The 14,232-nt window shown below is 37.2% G+C and overlaps 1 long non-coding RNA gene across 1 annotated transcript in view; it reads right to left on the bottom strand.

The window, feature by feature from the left end:
* LOC125802970 (uncharacterized) overlaps positions 1 to 12,351 on the bottom strand; it is a 100,253-nt gene extending 87,902 nt beyond the window's left edge. Inside the window, exon 1 of the long non-coding RNA XR_007440016.1 lies at positions 12,061 to 12,351. This is a non-coding gene — a long non-coding RNA (uncharacterized LOC125802970). The remainder of the gene's footprint in view (positions 1 to 12,060) is intronic.
* Positions 12,352 to 14,232: the final 1,881 nt, after the last annotated feature.

Here is a 14,232-nt window from a genome sequence, read left to right as displayed (position 1 = left end):
CACACAGCCATTTACACTCATCCAACAGGCACTGATAGGATGCAGCAGGCCCTTTCTCAACTAAAATATTCCGTCAGCACCCCCACTAAGCCCCCCAGCCGGTTCAACTTTTGGCACCTGTCCCTCCGAATGTCTCTGTACGGCCCTGGGAAGCAGAAGCCAATCACGCAAAGCATATCCTCAACCGACCATACAGCTTGAGGACCACTTACCGGTACATCTTGCACTGAAAAGTTGACCCAGCGCAGAGTGCCAATTCATATCTTGGCATACAGTCATACACACACACACATATACATATACAGGGTAATTTAGAGCAGAATACAGTGCCATCAAGTGCCTTCCATGCCATAGTCTACTGGACAGTGTCCCAACGGGTGCCCTTAGCCAGCCACAGCCTGATCTCTATGTTTTTAGGACTGTCGATGGAAATTGGAGTCACTGGAGAAAATCCACACAGACACGGGGAAAACGCAGAAACACCACCCAGATAGGGACTTGAACCCGGAACTCCAGGGCTGGAAGGTGATCGTGCTAACCACCAACCCACAGGTGGAAGGGGAATCTCCAGTAATAGATAGTCTCATGCTGAGTTCAGAAAAACACACTGCAGCCTGTAACAGTCAATGCAGTCATTTTTTTGTTTAATTAAGTTTTTAGTAATGTCAGCAGATATAAACTTGTGACCAATTAGGGAACTATCGACTGCATTCTCAACAGCAGCTGGTGAATGACAGGAGGCGGGGCTGCAGCTTCATGTGGTGATAAGTGTATATAGTTGTACAGTTGCTTGGCAAAGAACATGAAAGTAGAGAACTAATATCTGATATAAAATGATTATAGACATAACCACTCTACATACAGTACTAAAAAAGCTTGGACACACCTTCTCATTCACTTTTTTTTTCTCTTAGAAAAAAAGTGATACAGACTATGAAGGAACACAAAAACAATCATGTAGAAACTTAAAAGCCTTAAACAAACCAAAATACTCCGTAAAGCATTTTGGTGCTCTTATCTGAGGTGCTTTTAACTAGCGATTAACTAACCTTCCTTTCTTAAATTACTTATCTTTATTTAGTTAAGTAGTTCTTGCCATAATATGGATTAGAACATTACTCAAATCAGCTATTCACTGTTAACTCCACCTCTTCACAACTTTACAACTGATGCTCTCAAACAAAAAATTAAAGTAATTAACTCTTGATAAGTTCAGCACAGCTGTTAACTGAAAGACATTCCAGGAGAATACTAAGACTACTAAGCAGAGCTGTTTCATTAGCCTCCATCAGGTTTTAGTGACTGGAACTGTAGCGCTGGATCAAAGGGCACCAACCATAGGTTTATTTATCTTCACTATTGACACTTTACTGTACATCCTGTACATCCACACTGCTGGACACTCTAGACACTATAATGAATACTAATATAGACAAATGTTTATTCAGTATTGTCATTTGATGCTGATACCGGTGCCTTTTGCAATTTGCCTGTACTTACTGCTTTTTATACTGTACCTACTTTATTATTATTGTATTGAATTAATTTGCTGTGCTGTGTAATTGCTACTGGCTGCTAAAATTTCCCTCAGGATCAATAAAGCATCCATTCATTCATTCATTCATTCATTCATCATCCTTTCTTCCTTATTTACTCACTTTCTCATTTGACAGCACTAGTTTTAACAGTAAACGGTAACATCTAAACAGCCTCAAAATGAACAGCAGTCAAAGTGTCAGGGAGGCTGCATTATAGACAAGTGTGTAAGTATGAACATCTCACACACACCCCACACACACACACGTACAGCCCGGCACACAGTTATAAAGCTATGTCTCGTCTCCCGCTAATAAACCCTGTGAGAAAGACACTCAGGTGCTTTCTCACTGGCTGCTGCGTCTCCTCACAAGAGCGACAAACAAAACACTGATCAATATTCTCACATTACACTCTTACTCTGGGGAGAGGGCAACCCTAGAGGGGCTCACACACACACACACACACACAATGGCCTGCTCTGGTACAGACACATCAATATTCAGTTAATGCAGCTACAATGACTTACACCTTCCTCCATATAGAGGTCACAAGAAACTGTCACCCTTACAGGACGCATTGATTGCTCAGTCAGGGGTTAACTTGCTCCAAGCTGTTGAGGATGGAATGACTAAGTAGTTTACGGGAGCTTAAGAGACAGGCTTTGTGAGAGAGTGAGTGATAGGGGGATGAACAAAAGAGTAAATGAGAAAAGTAAGGTGATGCAGTCTGTACACAATTCTTACTCAGCACTAAAACTGCACAATATTGGGATTTACTGATACTTTGTTGCTGTGTGATATACTGCATATTGCAATATTAAAAATTACAGTAATTTTTACGAATTTTTGCCAAAAGTTGATGGATTATAATTGTATCATGAGTTTGTAAATATCATTATTGTTATTTTATTATGTATTCTGTTTTCCATTATATTTTTTCTTTTTCTATTTTTGCACATCATTGATATTTTTATATATATATATATATATATATATATATATATATATATATATATATATATATATATATATATTTTTTTTTTTTTTTATATAGAATACTAAATAATACTGTTGACCAGTTCATGATGTTGCTAAGTGGAACGGGGTGTATACACCATGTTGATCCATTTAGTAGCGGGTCTGGTGTTAATTAATTATCCAAAATGTCATGATATAAATAATACAATCTCTGTAAAAGAAATGCAAATGATTATTAGGTAGATATCATCAAAAATCTGGTGAATATTGTAAAGTAAAATGAGAACAGTGTAAATTGTTATTTTGATATATTGATGCTAAAATTATTTTTTGTGCAGCTCCAATTTTCCAGATTTCTCAAAATGTGAGTGATTCAACATGCCATGACATTAATAATAAACTCTGTGTATCTAAGAATATTGGACTAATGAAATATTATCAAATATAAAAAAACAGTTCTAAATTTCCTTTTGATTGAGGAAGTTGATGATATGTATTGGTTTAACTTGCCTTTTGGGACCTTTATTAATTTTCCCCCATCCATTGCGGATTTCTTTATTCCCATTTTTTGCTAGATTGTTATAATGTACTATTGATATCAGGCGATTAAAAATGATTTAATTAATAACATGCTCTGTGATAAATTAATCTAAAAAGGATTTTCCACTTTAAACCTATATCTCAGTGTTCGTTCCAAAACAAAAACAGGTGACATTCTGTAATTAGCAACAGAATGAAATTTCCAGGCCTTAAACGTTTACTTTTCTAGACCATCAAAAACTATAATATATTTCTAAAATATGCTGAATAATAAACTGAGACAAGCAGCAGTTTCTCAGTAACAGTTGGTCTGTTCCTCACTTTATAAGGCCAATTCATACTCTCCGCATCAAGTGCTGTGTTAAGGTGGGGGGAGGGCCTCTTTTCCACTGTCTTGCTTGGCTTGTCTGTGTCTGCATCTCTGTGTAGTAAGAAAGATTTCCAGATGTGCGATGCAGAGACTGACTGCCGTGTGGAGCTGCCTCTCTTTTTGGCATCATTTGTCTGCTGACATTTTTAGTCTGTAGCTTTTGCGATGTATCAGGTAGAAACCAGCCCTTACCCCTTCCTCAACCAGTTACTGAGACAAACAAGCTCGTCTGTGCTATCAGAATTGAATGCAGCTCTCGTCTACCTCTATCGCACCATTAATGGTTAAGGAGCTAAGTAGCACTATTATGGAGCTGCTTCACACTGTTTTGTTTGCCTTAATCAAGTTATGGTTAGTGGAACTGTTAATGACAAGCCGGATTAAACATTTTTTTTTCTGTGATAAATTAATCTAAATTAACGAGTTAAAATGTGCACATTGCCATGACGATGCTTAAACAATACATTATGCAGCCCTATTCAGCACTTTAATGCAGGTTGCCCAGTCATTTCAAACTCTGCAGTATGTGTAGCTTCACTGCACAATGACTAATCAGCTTCTGGGTTAAAATACAATAGCAGTCAAAGGTTTGGACACATCTAATCTCATTCAATGTGTTTCCTTTCTTTTTTATGTTGTTAATTTAATATTAAAGACATATTAAACAAACCAGAATATGTTTTATACTTTAAATTCTTCTATGTAGTACATTTATCTTTGAGGACAGATCTGCACACTCTTGGTATTTTAATACCCGGTCACCTGGAATAGTTTCCTCAGAGTATTGAAGATTAAATAAAGAAATAAAGGGAAACACTGAATGAGAGTGTGTGCCCAAACATTTGACTGGTACTGTATATTTCCATGGTTACGTCTTGGGTTTTAGTCATATCAGGAACGAGCACAGCTCCTATTATAAAACGAGCTGCTGAAATGTTTAAACCTCAGTGCTTGTTATGTTTTTAAAATTCTGAGAAATACAGGAGCCCTTTCTAGTAAGCCTGAATCAATTACCAGTAATTATGAAACTGACTCAGTAGGTGAGTAGCTGGATTAGTATGTCAAATTGAACTGCTTTAACTTCCCGTTTACATAAAAATGAATGTAACCATTTTGTGAGAAAATGATTTAATATAATTATGTAGAGAAAACAGTTAAATCATCCAATATCCACTGGTTCCATGTGTAATGTTATTTACAGTACCAGTAAAAAATGGACACACCTTCTTACTAAATGTTTTTCTTTATTTCTTTTAATTTATTTCCTACTTTGTAGATTAATATTAAACACATTAAAATAATTAATAAGGACACATATGGAATTATGTAGTCTCGCACATTCCCCTGATACTTAAATGAACTTCTTCAAGACGCTAAGAAAACTATTCCAGGTGACTCTCCCTCATGAGGACACTGAGATTAAAATACCGTGTACAGATCTGTCCTCAAACAAAAATGTGCTTCTTTGAAGAATCTAAAGTATAAAACATATTTTGGTTTGTTTAACACTTTTTGTTTACTAAATAATTTTGCATGTGTTCCTGTATAGCTATAAAGTCTTTAACATTACATTTACAATATAAAAAAATCAATAAAAGAAAGAAAACCCACTGAATTAGAAGAGGTGTGTCCAACACTTTGTCTGGTACTGTAAGTTATTTAAACTACCAAGTAAACTCATGTTGATAATTGGAATTAATAAAAGTTAAAGTACATTATATAACTAAACCCTTTAAAACAAGTTAAATACAGTGAATAATCTTTGGTACTGAGGGTTTTTCACACCTGAAAGTCTCGCACAAAGCTTGGAGTCATGTTTACAATTTATGAGTTCAGTTAGTTTTGATTAGTTTTACACTGCAGTTTGGTGACTGAGCAGATTAAGAATTGTACTACATCCTGTCATCCTGTCTTTACGCTGATTCCTTTGTAGTATACAGTCAGTTTGGTGAGATGCTATTTCAGGTGTTGTGCAAAATTCTTTCTAAGTCAGAATTCGATCCCCTTTCACGGGCACTGGCATCGCAGAGCAGAACGAGTGTAATGAATTCCCCCTTGGATTCCTTTTTCTTTCTGTGTATTAATAATGGTTAATCTACAGTTACAGTAGATACAGAATCACCAGGGTAATCTGTTGTACCCATACTGCTAAGTGACATGCCTTTACGTCTCTCTGTCCATCCATCCATCCATCCACCCATCCACCAATGTATCCATCATATACTGAGTTGCAGTGTTGAGTGTAGAAGCAGAAAAAACACTAAAATGTGCAGGACAGACCAGGGTTAACGATCTAAATCATTGTCGTGATGGGCTGCAAGGCATCAAGTCAGCTACTTTGCGCTTCTTTGAGACACAGCCAATAAGTGCAGTTTTAGTCATGGTTGTATAAACACCGCCACCTTGTGGATGACAGGATACAATGCTGCATGGTAAATTGGGACAGTACGTGGCCAGTCCTAATAAAGTGGATAATAAGGTTCTAAACCACATTTTTTCACACTACCAAAACCAATGACTATCAACATACTGATGTACTTCACTGAAACTTCTATTCTTACTGCACAACTGAACTTTATTTTAAATATAGATTAGACCAGGCACTAACCAACCCCTTTAAACCAGACTTCTTCAGCACTTCCTTAAACCCAAACAGACTACATTTCTCTCACTGAACAAGATTAAAGTACTGAAAACCAGTAAATGGCCTAATTAGACTGCAAACGAAAAGCCATAGTACTTAATATTAAGATAATTCAATATTTTAATAGTGCTCTTTGCTGCATGTTGTGAATGTGAAAGTTGGTTAAATAATGATATTACTTTGGTGTTTTCAGTATGTCTGCTACACATTTTCATTGTCTTATTGTAACTCTAGCCAGTAAAAGCTTATCCAGACCATAAAATTACTGCACATATTAAAGCGAATAAATTAACACTGAATCAAACTGAGATCGGCCTGTTGTTCTGGCCCTTCAGAACAGGCCCAGGTTTTCATGTTGCACCTTTGGGAAAAATTAATTAATCCCAATCAATTCATTTTTTTAATTATTTGATACCAATCACTGCTGTAGATAGAGGTAAATCGATTACATTCAAAGTAGTCCCCTCTTGCTTAGATGACAGCTTTACACATCTCTGCTGGATTTTCTCAGTCAGTTTTATGAGGTAGAGTCACCTGGAATTCAGGCTTTCAGTTAACAGCTGTGCTGCTGAACTTATCAAGAGTTAATTACTTGTATTTCTTGTCTCTTAATGTGTTTGAGAGCATCAGTTGTAAAGTTGTGAAGAGGTAGAGTTACAGGTCTACAGTGAAGCTCTATTTGAGTAATGTTCTTATCCATATTATGGCAAGAACTATTTAACTAAGTAAAAATATATATTTTGGTAATAAAGGTCAGTCAATTTTAAAACTTTGAAAATATCCTTAAATGCAGTCACAAAAAACAAAACAAAAAATGTTAAGATGAAACCAGCTCTAATCAGGACAGCCCCTGGAAAGAAAGTGCAAGAGCTTCCTCTGTTCCTCTGTTTATCAAAGTTACCAGCCCCAGAAACCACAAGTTAACAGCACTTGAGATAAGAGCATCTAAATGCTTTACAGTGTTTTGGTTAGTTTAACACTTTTAAGTTTCTATATGATTCCTTATGTGTTCCTTCATAGTCTGGATAACTTCAATATTTATTTACATTGTAGGAGAAAAATAAAAACGAATGAGAAGGTGTGTCCAAACTTTTGAATGGTACTTTATATCAGGCAAAATCAAGGAACATCGTATTGTGACATATTGTAAATTATTGGATATAATAAAATATTTGCCTTCCTGAAACTTTTGTCTCCAGTAGGAGGCAAGCACCTGTACCGGCTGTTTCCAAATTGTCCACTAGATGGAGCCAAAACCAAACACAAATCCACCACCATCACCAGGCCCTCTAACATCAAGAGTACCACATTTTTAATTTTATTTATAAAAACTTGTATAAACAAATGAATTAATTATTTAATTAATTAAGTAAACCTTAACTACTTTTAATACAGCATTACACAGTGTTGGTGCGTTTAAAATATAAATCAGGGCTTATGCAATCTTAATTACAAGGATTTTCTACAAATGTCAAAGTGGGAGAGAGTTTCTCATAAGGCGGTAAAATTTCACCTGTCTTTCCGCCCACCACAATGAATAGGCTGACAGCTTGTGCTGCAGCTGGATATATTTAGTCATATCAAAACCACCTGAAAGAGAACAATAGAAACGTTTCTTTTTCATGAATGTAACTTTCAGTGCCTCTACTTCTGCTTCTCAGAGGCCCACTGGCACATTTTACTGGAAACCAGTCTTGTGGAGGACAGGAAGGGTGGCATATGGTTTGGGTGAATGTAATAAAGACTTATGGTGTGTAAGTAGCCAAACTAAATATGGTCTAAAAATATCTAATCTTATTCTACAATGCAAAAGGATACCACTTTAAAATAAGGTTCTTTTATAAACGGTTGCCTTTATGTTATAGCTTATTAAAGATTTTTTTTTTATTTAAAAAAAGCTATTTGCATCGCTTTCCTTGGATTTCCTGAAAGATGATTACCTTACATTCAACTGATATTCAACTAACATTAGCCTGACTACCTATTAAATTCATGTGAACTCTCAGCAAAATGCAAACGATTTTCAATGCTTATGCTTACCTTAGCCCTAAACCTAAATCAGCCCTTAAATCTACCCTAAATCTAACATTAACCTAAAACTTAAATGTAATTCTAAAGTTAACTCTTTAAGGTTAAGATTATAATATCGGGTTAGGGTTAGGTGTATGGTTACATTCAAAAGAGAAACCATTTACATTCAATTAAGAGTTAATTTACATTTAACAGACAAGTAGTTGAATGTTCCTTGAGAATCTACATGGCATCACAAAAATTCAAAATATATAAATATTAATTCAAAAAGGCAACCATATAAAGATATTTTAGGCCTAGATCTTCAGTGCCTTAATGGTATTTAATGTCATTTGGCACTAGCAATATTACTGCTATGCCTGACACAACTGACACCCAATATTAGGGACTATCACACTGACGTCCCACTTACAGATACACCTTGTGTACTCTGTGTGGTGGTGCTGGAAATCACCCACTGTGTCACAGACTCATGAATGTAATGTGCACACCGCTCAACTAAACCACATGAATGGAGACTAGAGGAAGTCCCATCACGCTCTTCCATTTCAATAGAACAGAGAGAGAGCAAAAGAAAAAGGAAAGCAGGTTGGAGGAGATGCAGACAGTGTGCCGGACGTGCAGTGAGGACACAGGGGTCAAGGGCAGGTTTGGAGTTTGGCTGTTTAGAGTAGCTACGGACTCCTCTGCCATTGTCTAAAACAAGTGAACTGCACACAAATACAACGTTAACAACAAACACAAAGACCATGAAACTGTACGATCCTAACACTGGGCATTTAAGATTTCAGCAAAGCTACACTAAAATCCATCTTTAAAACTAAGCATTTTTCCATTGATAATCATTGACAGGCATTTTCAATAATATTTGTTCTTTATTTGTATTATTTACTACATTGCAGATTAATATTACAGACACATATGCAGTTAGGTAGTAGACAAAAAAAAGAGTTTGTCCTTCACCAACACCTGACATAAAAACCCAACAGAGGTGGTTTGAGATGAGTTGGAGCGACGAGTGAAGGAAAAGCAGTTATCTGCACCTCTAAAGCTCCTTAAGAAGTTGAGGAAACCATTTCAGATTCTACCTCATGAAGCGACGAAGAAAATCAGCCAATAGTCTGCAAAGTAGGCCTCAAAGCAAAAGGTGCTACTTTGGAGAACTGCATATGCGTTCCTTCATAGTTTTGATTTCTTCAGTATTCATCTACAATCTGTGTGGAAAAGACATACTGTGCAAAAAATTTTGTGTGTTTTTGTATTTCCATTTGGGTCTCTACTGCTCCTATAAACATTTCAAGCATGAAAATCCATCCATCTGTTTTCCGTGAATCAGCTAAAAGAGTTTGGTTTCAGGAATCATACGTTTCTGTGAGCTGTTTGGATGTCATTTTGGTTGAACCTTGGACAGCACATAGCAGGATTAGCCAGCAGACTTTGTCTGAGGGAGGGATCTGTACCTACTGTTTGTGGCAAGTCAGCAGATAAGGGAGATGTAGGTACTTTCAAATAATTTTGAGTTTTGTGCTTCTTTCACAGTTAAGCGTGAAATAGCTTGTTCGTGTTTTGCATATATGTAGTGGCCAGCAGAATAATAAGCTTATTTGCATAAAAGTGACAGAGCCCTTAAATGTCTCATTCTGAAAGGACTGAAACTGAAAGACTGGCTGGTAATATCTCTTTATTTAAAAGTAATTTTGTGCAAAGAACTTAATATTAATAATTAATATTTTAATAGTTTTAATATTTTATGAAATATTTAAATTAATAATAAATTCTGTAATAAAAAAGGTATCACCTGCTTAAATAAGAAAGGGTGTGTCCAAATTATGACTGGTACTATTCTTATAGCTTATAGTACTGTGTGTGTTTTTGCACTGTAGAAAGAGACATTTATAATATATTATAATATATTATTACTTACTTAGGGAAGAACTTATTCCCAAGAGCTTGGGTGTCGATTCAGAGCCCAGTCAACACATTTAAAGCCTTTAAATGAACGTTGGTTGATTCAGTGTCAAATTCAACACTTATCTATGAATATTAGGTCAATGTTAAATAATAAATGTTGTTTAAATATTTATTTTCTTAATTTTCATAATCAACATTTCATTTTATTCATTATGTGTTTGTTTTCTGCTCTGAGGGTGAACTGTCACTCATAGTAAACTCACACATAAACCTAAAACCTACGAAATAAAACAAATTGAAACTCTTTACGTTTGATGTAAACGTGCTGCGCGTGAGCGTGAGAGTGAGCGTGCGCGCGCCCGCCGCCGCTCCTTTTTCTACCCGGATACAGAGCGAGCAGCCGCACGCGGACGCTAGGCTGTTCGATCGACCACGCCCCCCTCGCGCCCACGCCCCCTATTGGTTGGATGACGTTGACAAACGAAAGTTGCGACTACGTGACAGAACGCGGTAACCACGGAGCGAGCGAACCACACACGCTCACACACACACAGAGCTCTGTCAGTGTCAGTGTGTGTGTGTGTGTGTGTGTGTGTGTGTGTGTGTGTGTGTGTGTGTGTGTGTGTGTGTGTGTGTGTGTGTGTGTGTGTGTGTGTGTGTGTGTGAGGCCAGACGACACATCAGCCTGAAAGAAATAGGTTAAAAACTTTAGTTCATGTGATATTGTAGAAGCAACCTTAATTATTTAGCATTTTTTAATATTTATAGATTAGTGTTGAAATTCTGACACTGAATTAAATAATGTCAATTTAAAGGCTTTGAGTTGTTGGGTTGGGACTCCCCCATAAACACTAATAATGATTATTTAAACAATTAAAATATGATTAATATTTCAGGTTCTCTTTCTACCTGCAAAAACGGAGTATCCAGAATTTTCTACATTATAGATTAATATTAAAGAGATGAAAACAATTAAGGGACACATATTGAATTACGTAGTAAACAGTGAATAAGTGTTAGTCCTCCACAATCCCCTGACCTAAATCTGATCAACTGAGATGGGGATTTGGGAACTCCTTTACGATGCTGAGAAACTATTCCAGGTGACTCTACCTCATGAAGCAGATTTCAAAGATTCTCAAAGATAAATGTGCTACTTTTAGAACAATCTAAAGTAAAAAATATCCTGGCCTGTTCACACTTTTTTTCTCGCATGTGTTCCTATATAGCTTTCATATAATGTCTTTAATATTAAATATACAATGTGGAAAATCCTAAAAAAGGGAGGAAACACAGCGAATGAGATTAAAGAGGTGTGTTCACACGTTTGACTGGTGCTGTACTGTATTCTATAAACCCATAACGTTGGATCTCAATGTTGAATCAACGTAAAAATCGATCATCGTTGACTGAAAGTTCTGCTGCTGTCTCTCTGGGAAACGTTGTTCGGATTTTGAAATCGAGAGGAGGAACAGGAAGCCTCAGCTCACTTCCTCTTATCTCAGCCCGGCCGCCCAATGAGATTAAAGTCAGCAGACTCATTATGGTATATACATATTTATTAATATAAATGAATCCTAAAACATAGAGTATATGATCTGCTGCGATGGTTATACTCTGCTTAACTTAACCACACGCACAGCAAATGCGTTTAAAATATGAACACGTGTAGAGACGCGCCAGAGCAGCTGAGAGCCTACAGCTTAATCTAGAGATACTGAAGAGCAGTCTAAAGAGCAGTTTCTGGATGGAAACTCTAAACTATAAAGTGCAGAAAACCTGCTGTCCTGTTTATTAGGCGTATCAGTGTGTTTAACTGTGGAAAATAGTTTTAGAAATGAGTTTTATAGCGTGTGTGCATATATGAATGTGTAGAGTTGCACAATCCATTCTAAGAGTGTCTGCAGCAGATAATGCGATGTTAATCTATCTATGTATCTCTATGCACTTTGTGTGTTAAAAGCTGCAGGCGTTAGACAGAAAGTGTGTGTAGAAGAGAGAGAGAGAGCAGCGCTGAGAGGACATTGTAACTTAGCTGAGTTACTTACCCCTGTATTACTTTGAGTATCTGAGTCCTCTGCTCTGGTTCTGATATGGGTTTTTTTTTTTAAAGAAAAGAATAATAAAAAAAAAACTTCAACTTCTCTAGCTCGAGCTGCAGCTACATCTGACTACTGTTTTTTTGATGCACACTTTTAATGCACGAGCGCTTGGTGCTCCGCGAGCCAGCGAATAATCTAATCCGAGCTCCTTCCTCCTCTCCTCGTTTGAATGTGTTTCTTTTTTTACGCTGCTCGGTGAACTTGAGTCATTCATGTAGTCGGTCGCGCTGACTTTCTCCGGCGCTGTTGGTCACACCCACTGCAGCAGCGCGAGCGACTGGCTGAAGCACAGCTTCAAAAAGTGCATTAAACATTATGAATGAAGTTATTCCCCTCCTCTCGAGCACTGAACATCTGGGTGAGCGACCCAGAACTTTAGATAACTTTTTTTCCCCAAGGGCCACGGAAGATAAGAGAAGATACAACTTTATTGCCCATTAAACTGACTTTAAATAAATACATACAGGACCAATCAAAAGTTTGGACACAACTCTTCTTGTTTATTTTTATTTTTTCCTTTTTATTTTTATTATTTTAATACTGAATACATCACAGCTCCTGATGTCCGCATTGCACAATGCGTAGTTACCTTTCTAAGTTCAACACAGAAGTATAAATTGGCTGTGGGGGCAAAGCTGTAGTCATCATATGTATAGAGAGGACAGGTCACACCTAATATAAGCTTAAACTGCTCCACAAAGATGGTTTCTAAACAGCAGCTCAGCAGCTTGCATATTGGGATTGCCCAGACTAGAAGAGGGCAGAGATATGTTAGCCTTGTGATTGGTCAGGGTTCTGCTGACGTCAGCCTGACCCTCTTTTATACATTTTATATATATATACATATATATCCATTCTACATTCAGACGAGAGTTATGGTGGTGAAATACAGAACACATTTATTAGGAATATATTCATAAGAAATACTTTGTACATTTACAAGAAGGTACCTAAAGAGCCAAATTAGTTCAATTAGAAAGGCTTTAAATTGCATTTCAGATTCAGTCTTTTTATTCTGTTGGTGCACATGGGGCTCCAGGAAGTTCTGGGAGGTGCTGGCTTTGGAGGCAGAGAGAAGAAGCGAGGGCTGAGCGCAGTGTTCGACATTTCTGCCGCTCCCACATCAGCCTGGATTTACGGGCAGTGAGAAAAGGGTGTGTATGGGAATTTTGTACCCAGAGCTTGTCTACACAAGCTCAAAGTCAGAAATGACGACATTAAAAAGCAGCTGCTTCTTATTCCACATCACAGTGGTCAGTGGGGCATGGAAAAGCTGTGTTCATTAACCCTCCTCCCCACAATGTCAGTACTCTCTGTATCATGTGGACTGGACTGAACTGTTTAGCGTTTCTATAAAGTAAGAAACATTGTGTGAGAAAGCAGTTGTTGTTGACTGCATGCCACAGAAGTTGCACAACATCATTGTTCACATTCCACACATTCTCACATCATCTCTTCCTTCATTTGATTGCCAGCATCTGCAATATATGTGAAGCAACAGTCAACACAATCCACCACCCTTTCTGGCTGTAATCAACAGAGGACCAGTTTTCCTAGTAACACCATTATACTTTACCATGATGTAGCTTTCATAAGCATTAAAAACACTTTGGATATGCGTCTCCCATTACCATAACAATTCCTTGTATTACCCATCACAATCTTTCGAATAGTTAATGTGAAGAGTTATTTATTTGTACATACCTTTGTTAAATTATCCTTTAAGTTATTCCTCATCTGATACCTTCCCATAATATATGATTTGGAGCTCTGAATAAAAGTATTTTTCTCATGAAAAATGTAAGGCATAAGATGATCGCTTTATGTTGTGAGCTCACAGCAGAAGTGGTAGCGTTCAGTCACACAAAATTGCGCAAAGAAAACGTCTATGGCCTCTTTCTTACAAAGAACACTTCAGTTCTGCGGTTTTCACAGCATGACAACTGCTGGGGGAAGAAGTGTCCGTTAGTTCTCTCATTCACTTAAAACCAGAGGAAAGCAGACAGTAATTAGGCTCTCAGACACATTCCGCACCTCTCTCAATTGCACACACAACTCTGCTGCTCAGAGCTTCAGTGGATGAGAGGAACTAGTGTGCAGTCTAGAGCTTTTCCACAC

The sequence above is a fragment of the Astyanax mexicanus genome, chromosome 7, assembly GCF_023375975.1.
Source record: "Astyanax mexicanus isolate ESR-SI-001 chromosome 7, AstMex3_surface, whole genome shotgun sequence".
NCBI lineage: Eukaryota > Metazoa > Chordata > Actinopteri > Characiformes > Acestrorhamphidae > Astyanax > Astyanax mexicanus.
This window is presented reverse-complemented; position numbering and strand designations above follow the sequence as displayed.